At 39.8% G+C, this 11,831-nt stretch overlaps 1 protein-coding gene across 1 annotated transcript in view; it reads right to left on the minus strand.

Annotated features, from left to right (window-relative positions):
• The window catches only part of CLGN (calmegin), a 30,336-nt gene extending 27,105 nt beyond the window's left edge, over positions 1–3,231 (minus strand). The window contains exon 1 of the mRNA XM_037126176.2: positions 3,140–3,231. The gene's annotated coding sequence lies outside the window, so the exon portion shown is untranslated. The remainder of the gene's footprint in view (positions 1–3,139) is intronic.
• Positions 3,232–11,831: the final 8,600 nt, after the last annotated feature.

The raw sequence follows: 11,831 nt of genomic DNA on the forward strand, positions 1-11,831 counted from the left end.
TAATGGTTTAATTCTTCAGTGTCTTATCTCTACTCAGCGATGCACCACCTGACAATTCAGAATTACATCATGAAACTCACAGGATCACTTAAAAGTCTGTAACACTATGGTGCCCATACGCCATCACGCTCTGAACAAAACTGTGAGGTCTGTCCCATATTGCTTCTTAAAAGAAGGAAGATATTGCCAAGCCTGCACTGGAGATTTGAAGTAACTAACTCATGGAGTTTAAATGTCTGTTTTACATTATGGTATAGAATACACATAACATACAAGTTACCATTTAAACCTATTTAAACTGTTCAGTTTGGTAGCATTAAATACATTCACACCGTGGTACAACCGATCTACAGCACCTTCACCTTGCAAAATTAAAACTAAATGCATCAAGCGACAACTCCTGCATCCCCCCCTCCCCTTCTCCTAAATCCCTCCCAATCACAGTTACTTTTTAGTTCTAACAGATCTCTTTTGGGTGGAATCTTTGGGTTTTTCTACGTATAAGGTCACATTATCTGTGAACAGAGATAATTTTACTTCTTCCTTTTTAATGTAGATTTTTTTTTTGTTTTTTCTTGCCTAATTGAGCTGGCTGGGACGACTCCTTTTCTCCTTGGCTTCTGTGGCAGCATTCCTGAGTCTGGACTCTCTGCCTCTCCTCTGCCTGCTTCCTGGGCACTTTCTCTGATTTTCTGTAAATACTGCCGTTCTTTAGGATTCTGCCCCAGGTTTCTTCTTACATCACATATGCTCTAGGCTTCTAGTTAAAAAGTCCCAAATTTTATTCACAGCTCAGGGTTACACAATGTTTGGATTCAAATAATTATCCATCTTCAAGAATATCCCAATGCCTCCATCAATTTGAACTTGATCTTTCCTCCCAAGGCTGCTTCTCTATCTCCTTAGCTCCCTTCTCCCATTAACTGCACCTCCAGTCAACCACTGTGTTAAAACTATTTTTTCCCACTGATCCCCTGTCTCACTGGTAACTAAATACATTTGGATATTTCTTAAATGTTTCTCTCTGCCCCCTGCCACAGCTTTAAGGAAGTGAAAGGAACCCGTCTTTTCTGAAAAGGCTTGGTAAACTCCCACTGCACCTCTTCAATTCCAGTCTTGCCAATCTTCAAATCTATCCTCCACCTTCCCTCTGGCATGCATTTTCTGAAAACAAAAGCCCTTTTATCTCCACAGTTTATGGAAATGTTCAATAGTTCTCTGTACTTCTCAGTATAAAGTCTGTCCCTTTAAGACTCTTTTCTTTCACTCTCTTCAACACTCACCTATGTAGTACGTTCATGCCTCTCTATATGCTATTCTCTTTTTAAAAGGTTTATTTATTTATGCCCTTTGGGGGAGGAAGGGAAGGAAAAAGAGAGGGGGAGAGACATCAAAGGGTGGTTGCCTCTCCCATGCCCCCTCCTGGGGACCTGGCCCAGGCATGTGCCCTGACTGGGAACTGAACCCGCAACCTTGGGTCACAGGCTGCACTCAATCCACTGAGCAGCACCCAGCCAGGGCATCTATATGATATTCTTACCACTGAGATGCCTTTCTGCTATTCAATGGCTTTCAGTTTCAATGGCTGACTGGCGACCCATCCAACACTAGTATGCCTCAAAAACAGTGCTTGAAAATCACTGTTATGTCAAGTTTCAGTTGTCATGCAGCTTCAGGAACTCAACCGCAGAATGATATAATAGAAAATACACTGAACTTGACACCAGGGCACCAAGTTTCTACTATTTTTTAAAAGGCAAGGAATTAAAACTCCCCTGGGCCTATTTTATCATTTGTCACATAAAAGTGTTAAACTAGATGATCTAACAGTGCATTAATGGTAACAATTCTAGTTTTCCATTTAAGACCACTGAAAATCATTAGGTACTGAAAATAAGCAGTAAGGCTAACTTACAACACTGTTTACCACCTACAGGTCCATCAACATACATCATTCACGCATACAATAAACTATCATACACAATACACTATAGAATACCTTGTTCTAAGGATTTAGGGGCACGATGCAAATATGACCGGAAGACTAAACCAGTTAGATATGAAGGCAAAACTGTGTAAATGAAAAAAAGAGGTCAAACTTAGAATCACCAAAAGGAGGTCTACCTAGAGTGACTGAATGACCTGGGGTGATGTAACAATTCCGAAGGGAGCAAAATCTTAAGGTTAGACCAGGGTTTTCATGGCTTTTACGCTTCGGAACGTTTCAATGTAAATGAACTCGTTTCTAATTTGAGTCTTTTCTCCCCATGGCCATTCGAATTACTCTCTCTCCCCCTCTTCTGAGTTTTGTTCTCATTTGCTTTTAAACCTCAAGCAAATGACTCCTCTTTGTTACTTGGGGAGATGTGATAGATAAAATCAGCGGAAGCTTCTGATTGACCACAAACACCCTTTAGGCGGTAAGGAGTCTCTAGCAGTTAGGGCGTTAGATTTCTCCCAGCTGTACAGCTGCGTCCCCTGCGGCGCACGCCGGGCTCCAGGCAGCGCGTCTAGGGAGTGGTCGGCGTCACCCGCCACCGCCACCAGGAGAGTCGAGTCCTGTCGCCTTGACTCAGGAGAGGATTGCCCGTGCACAGCCTATTTGGTTTGGTTCACGTTTTCGTGAGAAGTAGCTGGCGGGACCAGCAGCGACGCGACGTCCTCCACCCCACGCCCGCTCCACACCCCTCAGGAGCGCGCAACGCGGCTCGAGCGTGGAACGGGTAACCGCTGGAATAACGGACTCGGCTCCCGGGGTCCCCTAAGGCTTGGGGGGTAACCCGGGCCCGGAGGGCACCTGGCCTGCCCGCTCCCTCTCGAGCCCCGGCGCAGCAGGTGGACAGAGCAGTTTCAAGAGGACCCAACAGACCCGAGGTGGCATCAACACCGCCGCCGGGGCTGACCTTCCTCCTCCCAAGGCCGAGAAAGACCGCCCACGAACTCACTCGCGGCACCCCGTCTCCGAAGTCTGCGCCCGCCCGCTCACCCGGCCCCAACCGCTTCGGCCTGGCGGGGCGCCAAAGAAAGGGGTGCGGCCCAGGACCCCCACCCCCGCCCTGGGGAAAGGAGTAAGGACTCCGGCTCCTCGCCCCGTCCGGCGTGCAAAGGGCAGCGGGAGTGTGGCCTACTGCCCACGCACCTGTCTTGCGGGACCGTTTCCGGAGTGGCAGCTTATATGTTCGAGTCGCTGCCACTTGGTCCCCGCGTCTCCCTAGACCAACACCGCCCGCAGCTGCCGGGCAGCGACTGCTCACCGCGCATGCGTGTGCGGCGGCGGCGGCGGGAGGAGGCGGCGGCCGGAGGCGCGAGCCGAACGCTCAACGGCCCGGGACGGAGCGGCGGGGCGCGCTGGGCGCTGACGCCGCAGCGGCGGCTTCGCGGGCCCAGGGGGTCGTGGACGCGGCTCTTGGGTCGGCCGAGGAATCCGTGATTATTTGTCTTGCGACTTTTCCCTCCCGCGGAGCGCCTACCCAGACTGCGAACAGTAGGGTTCTGCCTCCAGGCGCACATAACGGAGTCCTGAATTCCTTGTAAATCGTGTGTTTGAAAAGCTGGTGCCCCAGGCTTTTCCTAGAGTTCTGTAGGTGATGAGGTCACCGTGGTCAGCAGGGAGACTTCCTATTTCGTGTTTGTGTGATATGGGTATATTAAATGTGAACATAATAAAGACACTATTATATGTTTCTTTGCGAAATACTCTTAAGAATTTTTCTCCTGAGACCCATTCATACTGTATGCCCTGTTAACACATTTCCTAGCAGAATCCTAACTTGACTCTTGGACTCCTCGTGTAAAATCCGGGTTGTAGTGAATTATTTTCTTAGTGGCTTTGGACTCTAGTTCTCATGTTGTATTTAGAATTATCATAAATGATATATAAATCTGTGGCTTTCTTTTTGTGCTAATATCAGGATTAGGTATTCATGTTATACCTACTCATTAAAATAATTTGTGAAATGTTCAGTATTTCCTGTATTCTGAAACAATTTAAAAATATTGGGAATGCCTGCTTTCTAAAAGCTTACTTGAATCTCCCTGTGCAGTGACTAGGTCTGGTACATCTTTGTGATTTTTATAGTTATTTCTCACAAACTTTATTTCTATGAATACTGATTGGCTTAAGCTTCTTGTCTCCACTCAAATCCATTTGGGTAAACTGCATTTTCCTAAGAAATCACTCATTTTATCTGGCTTCTTTTAAAGAAAGAAAACAATTATCAGGAAAACAAAAGCCTATCAGCTCCTATAAACTTACTCATAATTCCTTGCCTTTGACTTGGCATCATCTAAAAATGTATGCCAAGATAATTAAGGGGAAAAAAACATAAGAAGATGGTTTGCATGAGGAAATGCCTGCCTGGACTTAACTCCAGTTATTTGGTTATGATGATTGCAATTCTGCCAGAGGGTGGAAGTCCACATAGAAGTACAGAAGAAACCCCAAAATATTTTATACACCTAAGTTAGTAGAGAGTATCTCTTTCCCTTCTACCCACGTGTGTGGCCATTTATTACAACTCCTATTAGTAGTAATAGTACCATATTACTATTTACTTTAACAGTAAATAGTGCAGGTGTTGGTGGTTTATTTTAATACCCGAGAGACAGTGGCAACAGAGAATTTCACTTATGTTTCAGTGTTTGCAGAGCTTCTATTCACTTGCGGGGGAAAGCGTGTTTAAGAAAAAAAGAATTCACTAAATCTGGTCTCTGAATGGGGTTTCTACAAACTTACGGCTATATTGATTCAGAGGCTTTTACACATCATTTGCCTTCATTTGGAGAAAACGTGATTTTTAAAAAGCAAAATCAGTATGAATGCTCTAAAACAAATGCCCAAACCAGACAATGAGCACTATTTGCTCTGCTATACCCTAGCTGAGTGTCAGGGTCCCCCACATCCCCCACCTCCTCCAGCTACAGGCCAGAGACCACCGGTGCTGAGTGAGCCTCCAACACCCAATGAGCATCAGGGAGCAGTAGGGATGGGAATGGAAACCAGGGGCATCTCTCCTGGGACATTTTCTAGAAATGCTTTGTGCCAAAACAATTATTCTGTAATCATTTCGTTCAGGACAGCAGTATTGGGTTGGATCTCTAAGGCTGTCTTTTAACTTTTTTTTTTCCTTCTAGCGTCTGCCACTCTCAAATGCCTCTTTCTGAATGCCAAAGCAGCATTCCCTTGGAATCATCTATACTTCTCAGTAACATTTGGTGATGTCGGAGAGTGTCCTTTATTACTGGGGAGTGTTCCAGTTTACGGTCAACCCTTCGGCTATCTCGTTTGAGTCTTGGATGGTAGGCTAAGGAGTCGAAGTAAACACTATTTCAAAGAATGTTGCCATCTTTTCGAGAAATGCTGTACCTGGACTTAGCTTTAATTTTTCGTATTAGTCTGGAATATGCTCTGGCAAATTTAATTTTAAAAATTCAAAATTTTAAGTCCAACTTAATTTTTTGTAACATACATATAATTACTTTTTTTCTCCTCCCCTGCCCACCAGCTTTGATATATAACTTCCTGTAAAAGGAGAGAATGAAACAGACACATATGGACAGTTCATCTTTCAGGGTCTCTATACATTGGTATGTCCTACACTTCACACTGAGGCTCATGCGTGAAATTTTGGTACTTAAGGATAAAACAGCAGTATGAATTAAGATTTTCATATTTGATGAAGGATAAAAAAGTTTATTATTTCTGACAATAAACTAAAACTCAATAGAACGATAAGAATAGATTTTAATAGACTCCTATAAGAAACTGATGGATCAAGTGGACAAACATTAGTAAGGACTTAAAAGACTTTACTGTAAAAGCCTGATATGAATGAGCCCTGTACCCCATAAATAGGAATATTTTAAGGCATTTTTAGAGCACAAAACTAACATTTATAAAAACAAATGAGTGCAACACACTGTAAAGGGACCCCTTTAAAATGCATGCAGAGTACATACACATGCTTTTCAAATTTGTACGAAATGTGAGTCGTAACAATTCTCAAATTTCATTGCACAAAATTCTCTAATAACGGTGTCATTAATAAGCAATCAACAATAAAATATGGCAAAACCAACATATTTTTAAAAACCCATGAACATTCCCAAATAACCCATAAGTTAAGAAGGCAATAATAAGAGAAAGTATGAAATCTTTAGAACTGAATGACTATCAGAATATATATATATATCAAACTCAAATGGCCTTTAGGGGTAAGTTCATAGTTTTAAATACATTTATTTAAAAGACAAGAAGATATTATGGGCTGTCAGACCCTCACTTGTTTCAGTTTGTGCTTTCTATTTCTTTACATGTCTTAACAAAGCGGCTAAGAGCAAACACCAATTCACACAGAACCTGTCTGTGACAATGTCAAGTTCTGAACTTTTAGCTATTTATTGAGATTATATGAGAGCATCACTATTATAGAACAGCATCACTAAATCAACAAAATAAATTTCTTAATTTTTAAAAACTCCCCTGACTTTACTGTTTTATATTAAATTATAACACTAAGGGTACATCATAAATGCATGTTCTAATTTTTCTTGCCATAAGAGGTAGTTTAATGCTGTCAGTTCCACTAGTTTGTTCATTGCTTTCTTCTTTTTTACATAATTATATACTTTCATTATCACAACGTCTGAAAGATGCCACTAGAAAGCACGGTTTCTGAGGTTCCAAGGTATAGAGCTTTTTCTTGTTATGGTTATTAGCTTCATATTCCCTGAAATTAAAATTATCATAGGGGTGCATATATTCTTTCAAATGGAAGTCACCCAAGTGCCCATCAATAGACAAGTGGATAAAAAAGCCCTGGTACATATGTATAATGGAATATTACACAGCCATAAAAAAGAATGACATTTTAGCATTTGCGACAACACGGGTGTGCCTAGAGGGTATTATTTTAAGTGAAATAAGTCAGTCAGTCAGTCAGAAATACTATTGGATTTACATGTGGAATCTGAACAACACTATAAATTAAAAAAACCCAGAAACAGACTCATAGACACTGAGAACGGACTGATGGCTACCAGAAGGGAGGGGCTTTGAGGGACCAAGTGGAAAAGGTAAACAGATTTAAAAAGTACAGACTGGCAGTTACAAAATGGTCATGGGGGTGTAAAGTACAGCACAGGAAATACAGTCAATAACAATTGTAATGACTATGTGTGGGGTCAGTGGGTACTGCAAATGTCAGGGGAACACTTTGTAAAGTGTGTGACTGTCTAACCACCAGGCTGTACACCTGAAACCAATACAAAATGATATTTAATGTAAATTGGAATTGGAAAAAATAAAAAATTAAAAATAAATTCATAACATGTAGAACTAAAATATGCACAAGGATGTAATTATTTCCATGACAATTACTTGATAATATTCTTTCCTTTTGGTACCACCTGTACCTATTAAGATGAGCTTACATTGGCAAGAGATATAATTCTTGAGATGTACAAAATAATGTCGGTTTTCATTTCAAGGTGGTGGTAAATGATTGAAAGCAGGCCTGGGAAATCCATGTTGTCAGACTATCATCACAGCCGAACAAACGGTTGTGAATAAGATACAAATATTTTAAACCTCCATTTTATTTTACTTTTATAATTTAAAACATAAATAAAGATTCAGGGTAGGAACATGAAAACACAATAATCTTAAAAGTAATATAGGAAAGAAAATAAGAGACTAAATATAATGTGAGAACTTGAGAAATTATGTTGTGAATATAATATTAGTAATACATTTCCTGTAAAATTAGTTTTGAATTTTATATCAAGAGGAAAAAGCAAAAAGCAAAAACATAATGGACCAACGGAATCCTGACAATTTTCTAGCAAAGATGATTTTTTTTCTAACTATTAATTCTAAGACAAAAAAGTCCCAAGTGACTTCGCATAAAAAAGAGATACATAAAACATTAACAATTTTGAAAAAGATTCAAACGTCCCCTTATGTCATTCTTTAATACAAGTCAAGGGCATAAACTTAACTGCTTCCGTTAAAGCGCTACTCCAGCCTGGCCATCACCTCCCACAGTGCTTATCAGATTTACCACCAACAACAAAACAATGTGTCACACACGCAAAACGGTCATTACTGAAATGCAAAGTGAACGGGAGTCCTTTGTTTTATGTGGCAACCCTTCCTCTAACACATGGCAACACTTTGCCCCACGCCCTGCATGGCAGGGCACGAACAATGGCTTCTCGTGTAGGAGGGGGCACAAGCAAGCTATACAAGTTGCACTGTTTGTCAGCTAACGGGATTTTACAATATTACATTTCATTTGAGTTTTCAGAAATTATTAATACTGAAATAATTTAGGTGTTCCTAAAAGAAATTTTGGAAAGTTTGTCATAGATGTAGAACATAAGGTGACAAAGAACATTCAAATTGAAAACAGGCAAAATTTTTAAATTTCAGAAACTAAAAAAATTATCGCTGAGATAAATTTTTATTATTTTTGAACTGCAAGGTGGATGAATAGAGATAAGCTAAATTATATTCTGTTTAATAAGCTATACTTTATCTTACACTTAAAAAGAATTTGTATGAGAAGTATAATATAAAATTTTAAGTGGCTAGGGAACAAATTTTACCCAAAGGTTTTTTTAAAAGACTGAAAGGAATAAATATTAAGGAAAACATAGTAACATAAGTGTTGGTCCTGGTTAAAGGAAAAAGGATGAGGTTAATCTCTCTGATGCCATGTAAATAAATCTTGTTTTACTCAATAAAATTAAAAATTCTTAAGAACAAAAATGAACTATCCTAACTCTTAGTTCAAGGTGATGGATGGCTGGACCTCACTGAAAGTAAGTAAATAAAAAAAGTATAACTCCGAACAATGTAAAGGATGCAAGAGGCTCTCAAGTTTATGGGAGATGCAGGTCTGATGGAGGACTAAGGGCTACAGAGAGCAGATGAGGAATCTGTGAACAGACACCTGGGGACAGAGGGCGACAGTGGAGATGGCCGATTTGGGGGAAGATGGGAGCTAAACTGGGGTGAGCACTGGGAAATGAAATAGGAGTCTATGTCGGGAGCACCCGCAGCCCACCCCTGAAACCGACATTATTTCCTACATCTTAAGAATTATATCTTTTGCCAGTGTCAGGACTTGATGGCCCAGGCAGCGCGCACACCCCTAGTCTTCCTGAAGCAAAGCTGGGTGGGCGTCTGCTATGATCAGAGCAGGGCGCTTGCGCACCTCTGCCCAGAATAGCACGCTCTGCATTCTGATGCTGGTGCCCCTTTACTCAAACCACTAGGGGGGAAAAATAAAACAACACAAAATGTGAAACAATAGCAACCTGGCCTCTCATACAAGGGTGTCCAACCTGTGGCCCAGGGGCCGCATGCAGCCCAGGCTGGCTGTGAATGTGGCCCAACACGAAATCATAAATTTACTTAAAACATTATGAGATACATGTGATTGTGTGTCAGAATGTATTTAATGTGTAGCCCAAGGCAACTGCTCTTCTTCCAGTGTCGTTCAGAGATGCCAAAGGCTGGACATAGTTCGCGAACCAACAGATTCTATCCACGTGCCAAAACCTCCCAGGAGGCCTCCTTCATCCTTTACTGTTTAACAAAGAAATAGGAGGATACGTGAAGTGTGGTGGGCAGAGGAAGAGGACACAATTTACCCGTATTGCCACCACTCAAAATCGACCAATATTAACATTTCCTATAAGCTCACTAAAATTCAGATAGCCATAAATCACTAAATACTTGAGAAAGCATGTAACATGGCAGGAAAGGATAAAAAAAATAAGCACTTAGGAAAGTGAAAGCTCAAGCCATAGCGAAGACTAGTGTTCAGACTATAAGCAGAAATATTGCAATTCAGAATTAAAAAGGCAAATGGCCCAATTTTTAAAATTTGAATACACATTTCACAAGTATACATTCCGTAAACATGTATTTCATTAAAATACATATTTTATTATTACATTTATATATACATGAATGTGTATATATAAAGGTACTCCGCATTATTGGTCATTAAAGAAACACAAATTAAAATCATGTGGAGATCGCTGAACTTGCTTTTTCTAGAATTTTATACAAATAGAATTATATAGTGTAGAGCCTTTTGCATCCGACGTTGTTTTCGGTTAGCATAATGTGTTAGAGGTTCACCCATGTTGTTATATTGATCTGAAGAAAACTCTGATTTATTGTCTCCAAATTCATTGTACATGTGCTTCTACAGTACATGATAGAAAAGGAAAATGAAATAATGATTGATTCTTCTAAAACAGAATTCTAGAGTATATCAGAAAGGTATTTGCACAAAATTTAAAAATAAACAGAAGGATATAAAATTAACCAATATCTGAGAATTTTCTTATATTAAAATTAATTTTTATACTTACCAGTTTATCCTTGAAGGTTTAACTTTTAAAAAATATGATAAAGTCTCTTATCCACTGTGAAGAAGGTTGAGAAATAGTCTAATCCTTGTTAGGCACTTTTTTCCAAGAATGATTCTGATCATTTTAAAAGATGTTAGAACTATGAAACTGCTAATAGTAGATATCCTGTTAGAAATTTTAAAAATAATTTAAATATAATCACATGACATATCACTAGTTTGTGTATTCTTATCTGTCTTATGTTGTATGGAGTATAAAAAGAAAAAAGCTATGAGTGTAACATAAAAAAATTAGTGATTAGACTTACCTGCTGCTTAATCTATTGTGAATTTACAAAGGTAAGGTTAAAGTAGCTTATCTGGCCAAAAAAACATGTATATATGCCAATGTAAGAAAAATACCGCATTCTAACAGTACCAACAAACAGAACAGCATAGATCAATCTGCATCGTCTGCGGCTGTGTTTCACGTATTTTGATGGTGTTACTTTTTGCATAAAGATTCATAACAGTTAAATTTCCATTATTCCAGACACTTGACTGTGTAGTTTAACACTTTTTATCTGGAGTTCCACCTTGCCTGATAGCTGACGGCCTACATATACTGAGTTCATGCTATGCTTGCAGGCACCGTTCTAGAGAGTGCCGTGCGATGAATCCGCAGCGATGGAGAAGAAAAGGAGGAAAGGAGGCAGGTAATAAACAATGGATGAAAGGATGGGAGGGTACAGGTGTGCCTTCCCCTCATTTCAACTGACAGTGGGTTAAAGCAACCACCTGCTTTGTTGTGTTGCAGATGTCAACAGTGTTTCAAATGCAGAAGAAATCTTAAGGATCATCTCATTTAAACTCCTAGTTTCATAAAAGGCGAGGAGAGCTCAGAGGGCTTGCCCAGCAGCACAAGCGCAGGTGACCACACTAAAGACTAGTTGTTCTGACTCCCGAGTCTTTGCTTCTTTACCCCACCAAGATGCTAAGTCAATAACACTGTAAATAACACTTCGTTTCCAAAAATGGTGAATTTACGAATGACTAAAAACCAAACAATGCTGAATTTTTGTTCACCTAATAGTGACTTGAAATAAGAATGAAAATACATTTGAATTAAATAAATAGTGAGGGTGTTTTATTTTTGTAATATTCTTGTATAATTTTGAATATTAGAGAAATAATGATTTTTTTATTATGACTTTCAAAACACTCTTTTAGTCTCACTGTTTGAATTGCAGAGCTGGAAACAGGCTATGCAGACTGGACTTTTTTAACTGGTAGAGATAACCTGGCTCTTACACAGGCGGCTGGTCCCCATGACGCACGGGTCTGGCAGGAGATGAACTGTGTTGAGAGCACCATGTTTTATAGTTTCTCTCATGTTCTTATCACTCCTTTTCTAAGTAACATTTTATAAGTTCATAAAACATTGTTTCTTTCTCAAATTACATT

This window comes from Artibeus jamaicensis, unplaced genomic scaffold (genome assembly GCF_021234435.1).
Source record: "Artibeus jamaicensis isolate MK-2021 breed Jamaican fruit bat unplaced genomic scaffold, CSHL_Jam_final scaffold_537, whole genome shotgun sequence".
In the NCBI taxonomy this organism is placed as follows: Eukaryota; Metazoa; Chordata; class Mammalia; order Chiroptera; family Phyllostomidae; genus Artibeus; species Artibeus jamaicensis.